General features: G+C 39.1%; 1 long non-coding RNA gene across 1 annotated transcript; it reads left to right on the top strand.

Moving 5' to 3' along the window:
- Nucleotides 1-319: 319 nt before the first annotated feature.
- Nucleotides 320-2,148, top strand: LOC121188732. Its single transcript, XR_005894733.1, has 2 exons — nt 320-352; nt 2,020-2,148. It is a non-coding gene; the product is annotated as an uncharacterized LOC121188732 (long non-coding RNA).
- The last annotated feature ends 8,196 nt before the right edge of the window (nt 2,149-10,344 follow it).

Below are 10,344 nucleotides of genomic sequence, written 5' to 3'. Positions count from 1 at the left end.
GTTCAGTCTGTACATGTCTGTCTCTTTCACTCACACACACCTTTTCAGATTCATGTATTAAAGCAGTTTATTTGTTAAACTCTTCTAAATGATTCCTTGTAAACTTCTTCCTCTTCCAGTCCTTTAAAGATGGAAGCTACGATTATTACAGGAGAAAAATGTTGCTGACTTTTACTTTTTTAAGATTCTAATCATGATCTTGTCCTTTCAAATTAAAAGCCTCATTGTGAACATCAGCGTTTTGTCTTTTTCTGAATCTTGGGACAACTGAGCTGATTCAGTTCAAACTAAAATGCTGTCACAGTTTATCTGAAAGATCTGATAAAAAACAAAGATAGAAACTTGTCAAACTGTCTTTCAGAGGTTCACAGAGTTAGAAAGCTCCTGACTACTCTGAAGAGTTTGAGCCTCAATTCTATGAATTTTAAAATTCAACTCAAAAAAGACTCAGAAAAGATGAGAGTGAAAACCAGCAACTAAAATTTGACTAAAACAAGCTGTGAAGTTTATTTGAAAAGAGTTTTTCAGCTTCATCTGTCATTTTTACAGTGTATACCTGGTTTTCACCCTGTTTTTCATGTTTTACAGTGAATCCTCTGGCTGCTGATAATACTTGTGTACTTTTACTGCTGATGTTGTCATTGGTCGTTTTCATTTTCACACTGCATCACATATTTCTGACAGTTCTTTCCCTTGTGATGTTTTCCACGTTGTCATCCTGGTTGTTGTGTTTTAACAGTGCAGCCTAACTTCCACTTTACATCTGCTGCTTTTTTTTTTACGAGTTCATTACACTGTTGTAATATTTTACAGTGCATCCCCTGCTTGTAAGTTCGTCCAGAGCTCATCTATGACCATCATTTTTTATTGGATATATTCTGTGTCAACTTTGTTTCCATTTTACACAGTGCACAGCCTCCATTAAATTCTTTTATAGTGTATTTCCTGATAATCAATGTTACATTTTTTTTTTTTACAATGCATCTCCTATTTACCATTTTACAGTGATCCTTTTAGTTATCACATTTTTTACACTGCACCTGCTTGTACTGAAAACATGGATGGAATAATACTTGGAACATTATTCAAACTATGACCAGTCCTCATCTTCCTGCTGATGTCATCAATACTGATTGGTACATATTTATCCTAATAATCAGTGCGAGTCCCGTTGGACACTTGTCAGTGTGACCACTGGAGGGCAGTAAACTCTCTGATTATTTGTCCATCAGTCAGACATCAGTATTTATAGCAGTGTAATAATATGTGTGTTCACATACAGAGAGTCATTATCAGACTGATGAACATTAGAGCTAAAATAAGTCAGTAAATGTGGAATAATGTCAGTGTGAACATCAGTATCATTGTCAGTGCTGTGTGCAGAGTTGTAGTTACTGACAGTGACCACTGGAGGGCAGAAGACTCCTGTTCAGTCAACACTAAAGACTGAGAAGCAACAATAAATAAAACAAATCAGATCAGACGATCAGTCAATAAACATGTTTACATGTGTTGATGGAAAAATGTGGAGGGTTGAAGAACTGCAGGAGGAGAAGGAGCCTCAGGGGAACTGATGTGACTCTGGAGGATTCTCACTCTATTTCATTTGTGTTTAGGTGAATTGGATGAATAATGTAAAGAGATCAGTGGGGTGTGTTGCATGTAGAGTCTGTGTTGGACCACAGAGGAGCATCTGAATTTCATCTGTGAATCCAAACATTGTGGTTGAAGAGGTTATAAAGTCACTTTGAGAGAGCCTGTCACCAAGTGGGGGCATTGGAGCATTGTGTGCCCCCATTACACCCCTACACCTCCCAAAATGACTTTTCAAGTAAAAGAAGAAAATGAGATACATGAACAGTCTGTGTGTTCACTGCAGAATGTGAAAAACCTTCAGGAGCACTGAGGAAAGTTTTCACTGTTTGTTGATGAACATCAGACACAGCTGCTCCTCAGCCTGAGCAGAGGCCAAAAGTAGAGGTGGTGAGGCTGCAGCTACCCCCCCTCCAGGTAGCTGAGGTGTATTACTGTGACACAAACGTGGGTTTTCTTTTTAGTTTAGGAAATAAAAAAAATTATGGCTGGAGTCGCAAATAGCATTTGAGCGGTGCATTTATTTACAGGCAAAGAACAAATGCTACCAGAAAGTAAAGCAAAATTAACAAAAATTCCGCAATTTAACTAGGTGTTGCATCCCTCACTATGTCCTCGAGCGCTTTGTTGGCCGGAGCATTATAAACCCTAAGCTCCTCCCAAGACCAACCAATTTACAATCAGTGTATTAAATGAGATCTCTGGTCACCACATCTTCATAATCAGGTCCCACATTAAACCTACAAAACACAAATCATCATTTCAATAATTCACTCATACATGAACCTGCTTCATCATGTCATCCATTATATTAATGCCAAACCAAAATCCCCCCTCCCACTCAGTGGGACCTGGTATGGCAATGAAGCAGCTGTACAGGTACCTCCTATCACTATATAAGGCAGCCTTCTTCAGCGGCTCTGGTTCAGCCCCCAGGCACAGAGAAGGAGAGGACCAAGATGGCAGCAGCACTGGTAAAAGCATATGAGTGAATAAACCATCTTGAAATAACAGAGCTGGTGTGTAGTGTGTTTCTTATGTTTTACTGTGAGGGTTGGGTATATGGTGGATGAACATGTGTCCAATGTGGAAAACAGTGGGGAATTTTTTGTTATGAACCATGAATGGGTACAGGGCTGAGTGTCTGTCCTACCATGTGCTACCAGTGAGCAGTGACACGGCCTTCATCAGAGATAGAAAAAGGAAAAGACAAGAAGTAGACAGAGGACAGATACACAAGGGCCAGGGTTTCAAAGGGTCTGGTCACAATGTAGGAAGAACTGAGAGACAGGAAGAGGGAGAGAGATGCTGAGAGCAGTGGTCAGATGGACATGTGCTCTGGAGATGCAGATGATCAGGTGAGAAAATCAGCTACAGCATCAGATGTTGTTCCAGGGATCAGTAAACTTTCAAGTGGCCTCATCCTGAGGTTTAAAATCCTTTCAGATGATATTGTGTCCACATGGTGTCGTATATTTAAACACTGTAAAAATATGAAATGAGAGGTCAGAGGGACCTGTTACAGTCACTGCTGTGGCCAAGAACACTAAGGGCAGGGGACAGGTGTAGAAACCCCAAGACAGACGAACGAGTCAGTTAAAGTCCTCTTTATTAAACTCAAAATCACTGGATCAAAGTCCAAGACCAGGAAACAAAACTTAAACAACTAAATCATCCAAGAAGGAGAAAAACTTAAGAAGCTGAAGTTCAAAACTTAAAACTTTCAAGTCCTTACTTTGGGTGAACAAATGAAAGTGAATCCAAAGGGAACTGACGACAAATCCTGGAGGTGACAAAGACAGAGAAACAGGTAACACTGTCATGAGGCAGCCCGGCTGCCCCTGGGATTGTTCTCTTTTCTTTCTGTGTTTGTGTGGGGGTGTGTTCTTCAGTGTGGGTGTGTTCACAGGTGTGGATTCCAGGGCAGCTCCTCACTTTCAACCTGAGTGCACACACCTGTGTGCAATCTGGGTGTGATTACTCTACACTCCAGACTATAAGAAGCTCGGCTTTCCTGTTGACCATCGCCAGATCGTTCCGTCATCTCCAGTGGTGACTTACCTCTGTGCTTACGCCATTAGACCTTCTTTTGCTGATTACTTACCTATTGTGTTTTCTTGCTCCAGACCAAACTAACCTCCGTGTCCTCTCCTCTGCTGCAAAATCCTCCGGTCTATTCCCCGAGCTCACTCACCACCATTCTTGCTGACGTTTTTCCTCGGCCCTGGAATCCACCTGCTGCCATTTTGTCACCTCATTTGTTCGTTGTTTCTTTTGGAATAAAGACTGTTAACACCGCAATCCGGTCTGCTTTTGAGTCCTGCCCCGATTCTAAGACTGAGCACAACAAACATTAAGGGCAGGACAGCAGGTGATTCCAGGATGAGAAAAGCAGGTACAACCACAGCAAGAACACAGCAGGAACAGTCTTGGACAAAACACTGGTGAACACAGGCTAGGACTCAGACACACTGACAAGGAGACAATGGAAGAATGAGACTTAAATACACTAGGACAACAGGAGACAAACATTAGGGTGGGGAAGACAATCAGTAAAGGAGGGAAACAGGAAAAAGACAAGAAGTAGACAGAGGACAGATACACAAGGGCAAAATAAAACGGGGAAAAACAAAAGCAAAACTCAAGAGACCAAAACAAGAGTAACATGTTTTAACAAAAACAGGAAACTACTAACAAAACCCAAGAGTCCTCAAGAGTCCAAAAGGTTCTATATAGAGTTTAACAAAACTCCAAAAAGAGTTGAAAATATCCTGTCCTCATGCACAGATCCTGCAGTTTTTCATATGTATTCAGTATTGTATTCACTCAGTATTGGCCTGTCTCCATTGGCTGGCACTGGAGTTTAGAATGAAACATGAAATCTTAGTTATTACCTAACACAGTGAAACCACTGAGTACATTTGTGAATAGTTGTCTCTGTTCAGGAAGCAGCCTGACTTCCTCTAGTAAATAATAACAAATAAGGAGCTCTTACATGGACTTATACAGTAAACAATCATCACAATCATTTCAAGTTTCCATCATATTATTCCTGAGATAATATGAAACATTTCCAAATCAGCACTTCAGGAGCTTTGGCACCTTCTAGAGACAGTTAGTGGAAAGAAGCTCAGGTGAAGAGCAGATTTCATTGTTGACTCTCTTTAATATCACACTTTCTGAATTAGTTCCTCCTCTGCTCTCAGCTTTCTTACCCTGGACTTCATCTGTCAGCCAGTGATGATGTTTAACCCAGCACGTGCTTCATGGTTCACTTCTGTTTATCTGAACATCTCAGCTGCCATCCCTGGTGGGGTGAGTGCAAAGAGGTTTGGAAACAATATAGAGATGACATTTCTGGAAATCACATTCAAAATGATCAACTTTACTCAGTACCCTAAAACAGCTCCTATTGGCCCACATTTTCTCTGCTCCTCCTCTGTTTAGGGGCCAGGAACCATGGTCAAGCCCTAAATGTTACATGGACTCTTTTCTTCATCACTACAGAAGTGTTTATTTTTGTACAAGTTCATGTGTAAAGCTGGAAATACTGCACACACAGCTAATTTTAGCCTCTGGAATAAACTCTGTGTGAATTAAAATCAGCTCAGTCTGAGTGAACATGTGTGACCACCGAATAGACTCTGTGGCAGAGTTAAAATAACTCTGTTACTGGAGCTGAATTTTTAACTCTGAAACAGAGTTAACTTGAACTCCTCCTGGTGTTAAAATACTCATCCCTCACTGAGTGTGACTCTAAAATTTAGATAATTTCCATATAAACTCTTCTCCAGTGTTGACACTTGAGAAGAGTGTTCTCCAGTGTGTTTTATTTACCCTTTTTAGAATTAAAATGTATTCATTATTATTTTAGTTTTATGGGAAAATGGCCACCAAACACCATCCTGTTGATTTTTTGCTTTTATTTGTGCAAATACATTTAAAAATTCAACACATGACACTTTGAATTAATTGCTGCCTTAAAACTGTAAAATTTTACAGCACACAGGCAGCAAATAATGCCAATGAAAAACATTTGTGAAGTTGTACAAAACACTGTAAACAACACATTACTGCATAATAAAATGTCTGCAAATGTATAAAAAACTGACACATTTCTCTGTGGTGCATTGTGTAACTTGAGGTAGACGACTACTCACTTTACAGTTCAAGTATAAAACAGTAAGAGAACTCATTCAATTCAGATTAGAAATCAGATTATACAACTCTCTGATACAACATAACATTATGAATCACAACCATATGACATCTGAGCATCAAACCATTTGAAATATCTTCATCTCTCCCTTTCTAGAATCAGTTCACTCTGTGTAGTGTCACTCACTTGGAAAGCATGGAAGTGATCATGGAAACAAGTTTCATGCTCAATCAAAACAAAAAACACTTTGTGCAAAATGATTGATGTTATTTTGCTGAACAATGGTTCATGTTTTCATCAGTACCAGTGCACACACAGAGTCCAACACGATACTCAGCTCCACAGCATTTCACCCACTGTGTGACAGACGATGGCTTCAGAATCAAGGTGAAGAGATGCTGTTATATCTTCAGAAAAATCCAGTGTTTCAACTGAACACATTTTAACTGGACCAGACTCAACTGTTTTTAAGGACAGGCATTCCCAGTGATAGCTGCTTGATAACCTGCTTGATAAATTCCTCTAAATTTTCAGTTGTATAAAGAACTACAGTATTTGGTTCACCACTCCCCAAAAGCTTGGCTATAACTGAAGCACATGTCTTTGTTGTGAGTAGAACCTGAAGGAGCTGCTTCAGTATGTTGGAAATGAGATGAAGTATTTCATCAGTTACAGACTGAGAATTGTTTACTGTCTCTGTGTCGTTGTTGAAAGGGATCTGGTTAGACACACTTGTGTTATCAATGGAGCTGCGTATCTTAATGAGATGTCTCCTGAATCCACAATAACTAGAGAGACTTTTACCTGCATACATGGCATGAATTCATTTGAGGTTCCTGAACAAAAGCAACACTGAACCAAAGGATGAATTACAGAGGAAACATCTCAACATTTTGGCTAAATAAGCTACTTATGGTTTGCAAAAATGTGTACAGGCTGGAGAGACCGTCATCATACTTCACACTGAAAACAAAATGTGACTTGAACAGCTCATCAAAAGCACCAAAGGATGTACATGACTGACATGACAGAAGCTTTTTGTCCAAGACAATATAAAAGGTGAAAACCTGGGTCTTTGAAGTTTCTGTGGCAAGAAGATATGGCTGATGGGTTCCTTCAGTGGTCAGGAGATGATCCTCAAGGCTTTGGGATGACTGAAACAAGAGAAATATGTTTACAAAAATGTGTTTCTAAAACTCAGCAACATCTACAGTATTTGGAAGTTTTGACAAACCTTCTGAAATTTTACCAGATGATCCGTTGTCTCTCCGACGCTGATCTTTGTGGGACGCTTTCTTCCAGCTGGTTGTGGAGTGAGAAGATGAAGCAGCAGCAGAAGAGAAGCCATGTTGCTGTCCCACTCTGAGGACAGAGTGAAAAGTACTTTTACACTCATTATATATATTAAGTAGTGTGTTTATGATATTACTCTGTGCATTGTTCTAATGGTTTTACTATGATCTTAAACATATACACATATAACAACTATTAATGGCCCAGTCATTATAAATCTGTGCTGCAGAGCAAAGCAATGTTCAGCCCTCACACTGAATCTTAACTGCAGACTTAAGTGGCCTATTTAGACTCAGAGATGCTTTTGTAAAATAAATCAATAAAAACACAATAAACTGACGACTGTTGGATGACTCACATAACTGCATTACTATTCTGATGATAACTGTACCTGCTTCATCAGCAGTGTCAGATCCTTCATTCAGAGCAGCTTTCAGTTGTTGTTTTAAGAGAGACGTCTCTTTCAGGTTCCTGCCTCCTTGATAACTTTATCTTTAAAACTGCTGTTCCATTTTTCAAGGAACCTTGAAGCAACCTCTGCTCCAAACATCAGTGAGAAGTCTTACAAAATCTAAATAAAAAGAGAAAAACAACATTTTCAAATGTTTAAAATAAACCAATATTTCTACTAAAAAATAGTACATCAGCTGACCGCTGGGGGTCATGAAAAATCTGCTGACAGTAGTAGAAGGTTTCTCTCATCCTCTGGAAAACTAAGTCAGGATCAGCTGTGTGGTGAAGGAGAGATATGGCTTCCATGCATTCATCTCTGATTGGCTGATCATCATATGTTCTGGATGATGTGGGACCTCCTTTTAGCTCCACTCTACTCTGGGATGAAGCGGTGCTTTTGGATTTGTCTTCATGCGCCACTCAAGAAAGTCTTTGTTGCTTTGAATATCATGTTTCAGTGTTCCTGAAAGAGTAACTGTGTGGTGGAATCTTTCAAACTTCCAGTCTCTTCATACTCTTTAATCACAGTCATCTCTGCTGGTTTTGAAGTAAGAATTTGCTCCACATTCTAAAAAAGCAAACATTATAAACATTTACAACTACACTTAGATCTATGTGTAGACTCAGACTCAGGGACAGCTTTTACAACAGGGCAATAGCCCTAATCAATGCCAACAAATAGCCTCATTTAATCTGGTTTGCCACCTTTCCGACAACAGGTCATGCAATAAATAATGTCTTTGTCTTTGTATATATTTTACATACTGTATATTTCTATCCTGAATATATTTATTTTATTTTATTATTTTATTCTACTTTTTCTATTTTTACTTTTTTTATTCTGCACTGTGATTGTCTTCTTTTGCACTGATGTGGGACAGTACCTCAATTTCGTTGTACTTTTGTACAAAGTATGATTGTGCAATGACAATAAAGATTTATCTTATCTTATGTTGTAAGCAAATACATTTATCTAATACCTGTACATATTACTTGCATTTTTTTAGGAATTATGTCTAATAAATAATGATTAAAATCTAGTTGTATACAAGCTGCAAGCACACTGTCCATCAAAGGCTGGCATCCAGAATCACTTGTGTCGCTGCTTAAAGTGCTTGAGACTGACAGTGTATCTGTCAGACTTGGAGAGGAGGAGCCTTCACACCTTTGCTGCAGGACACTTAGATCTGAAGATCACACACACACAAGTATAAGGCAAATGAAATCTAAAGTCCAGCACATTAAAACTATATCACATACCTGGCTGGATATTACCTGTCTCAAGACAAAGCATTACCATTACCTATAACTCTGCTTACCACAAGTAGTGAGGGTCACATATTCTGTCAGGTCTGAACGATCAGCCAGGTTCATAGATTCTTCAGTAGATGGGAGGTCTGAAATGCAGACAACACATACAGCTTAATATGAACTGATTAAATACTGTACTTTGGAATTCTTATCATCCACTTCTCACAATCACATATTTTTGTCTGTGTCAAGATACAAATCTCTCAAAATATAAGTGCAGCTAAATATGAATGTTTAAATGTCCTACCATCATCACTGTAGATGAAAAACACAGATCTTTGAAACATCCTCATCCACCTCTGCTCCCTGTTGATCTGTGACTTTCAGTGTTGTAGTCTGTGGGATAAGAAACTTCTGCTGGACTATACCATAACAACTCCATGTTACAACATGTTTACATCTTTATTCATTTAATACTAAACATCTGACTGACCTGCACTGAGAAAATCTGAGAAGCAAGCCTCTTCCAGTTTAATGTCCTTCTTCCCTCCATGTTGTACTTTGATCAACATGTTGGTTTGACATAAAGGAAGAAAATGTCATATGTCTGAGAATAACATGTTCAAGTTAAAGTTTATCCCAACTACACACTGTTAAAATACACGTTTCTCACCGCTGTTCAAAACAGCAAGGCTACAGTTTATAAGCTCAACTGTTAGCATGCTAGCCAAAACTGACTTTTCAGCTGCGTCTGCGCCGTTGAGCCGGAAATTATTCTCTTAAAACACCGACATGCGGTTGCATTGTTGGATGGTTATTTCCAAAACTGTATTAATTACCTTCAAGATGCGCGTCGTCATTAATTTGTGAAGCTTATCAAACAGTTTGTCATTACCGTCATACAGACACATCACACGCCACAGACAGTATGGCCGACATTAACGTTTGAGTGAAAGCTAACAGCTCCACAATGGCAGCTAAGGACAGTTAGCTAACTAATGCTGCGGGAGCTACTTGCTCTAAATAATGGAGTAAAAGCAATGGGGTTACGTTCAACATCAAGTTCGCAGTCATTAGCGGTACTATGTAAGTAGATAAAGTGAGAACAATGACAAAATATCACACATTTAAAGTACTTTCTGATAAAAATCATGCTCTTACCAGCCTTGTGACGACGTTCCTTGTGCTGCTCATGCCGCGATAAAATGCGTCGTGAACTCCAGGGACAGAGTTAAAACCAGATCCTGAACACCAGGGAATAAACTCCAAAATTCAACTCGGCCTGGGTGTACACCTTAACACAAACTGTAGTCAGAGTTATAAAATAAACTCCAGAAATGTAACTCTTTCACACTTTTTTGCCTGACTCCAGATTTTAGTACTTTGTGAATTTGCTGTGTGTTAGTACATGTAGTTGTGTACAGTTCAGCTGCTGCTGTCCTTGGTGCTGAATTCACCAACCCAGCTGAATGATCCTGAGTGATTATTGTTGTAATTCATTTGGTATTTTTGAGAAGATTGAATATCATTAGTATGGGTTATGTTTTGGTTAATGTTAGGCTTTCAGTTATGATGTGTCCTCATAACTGTTATAT

The sequence above is a fragment of the Toxotes jaculatrix genome, chromosome 10 (genome assembly GCF_017976425.1).
Source record: "Toxotes jaculatrix isolate fToxJac2 chromosome 10, fToxJac2.pri, whole genome shotgun sequence".
Classification (NCBI taxonomy): Eukaryota; Metazoa; Chordata; class Actinopteri; family Toxotidae; genus Toxotes; species Toxotes jaculatrix.
The sequence above is the reverse complement of the archived record's forward strand: the minus strand, read 5'-3'. Positions and strand labels throughout refer to the sequence as shown.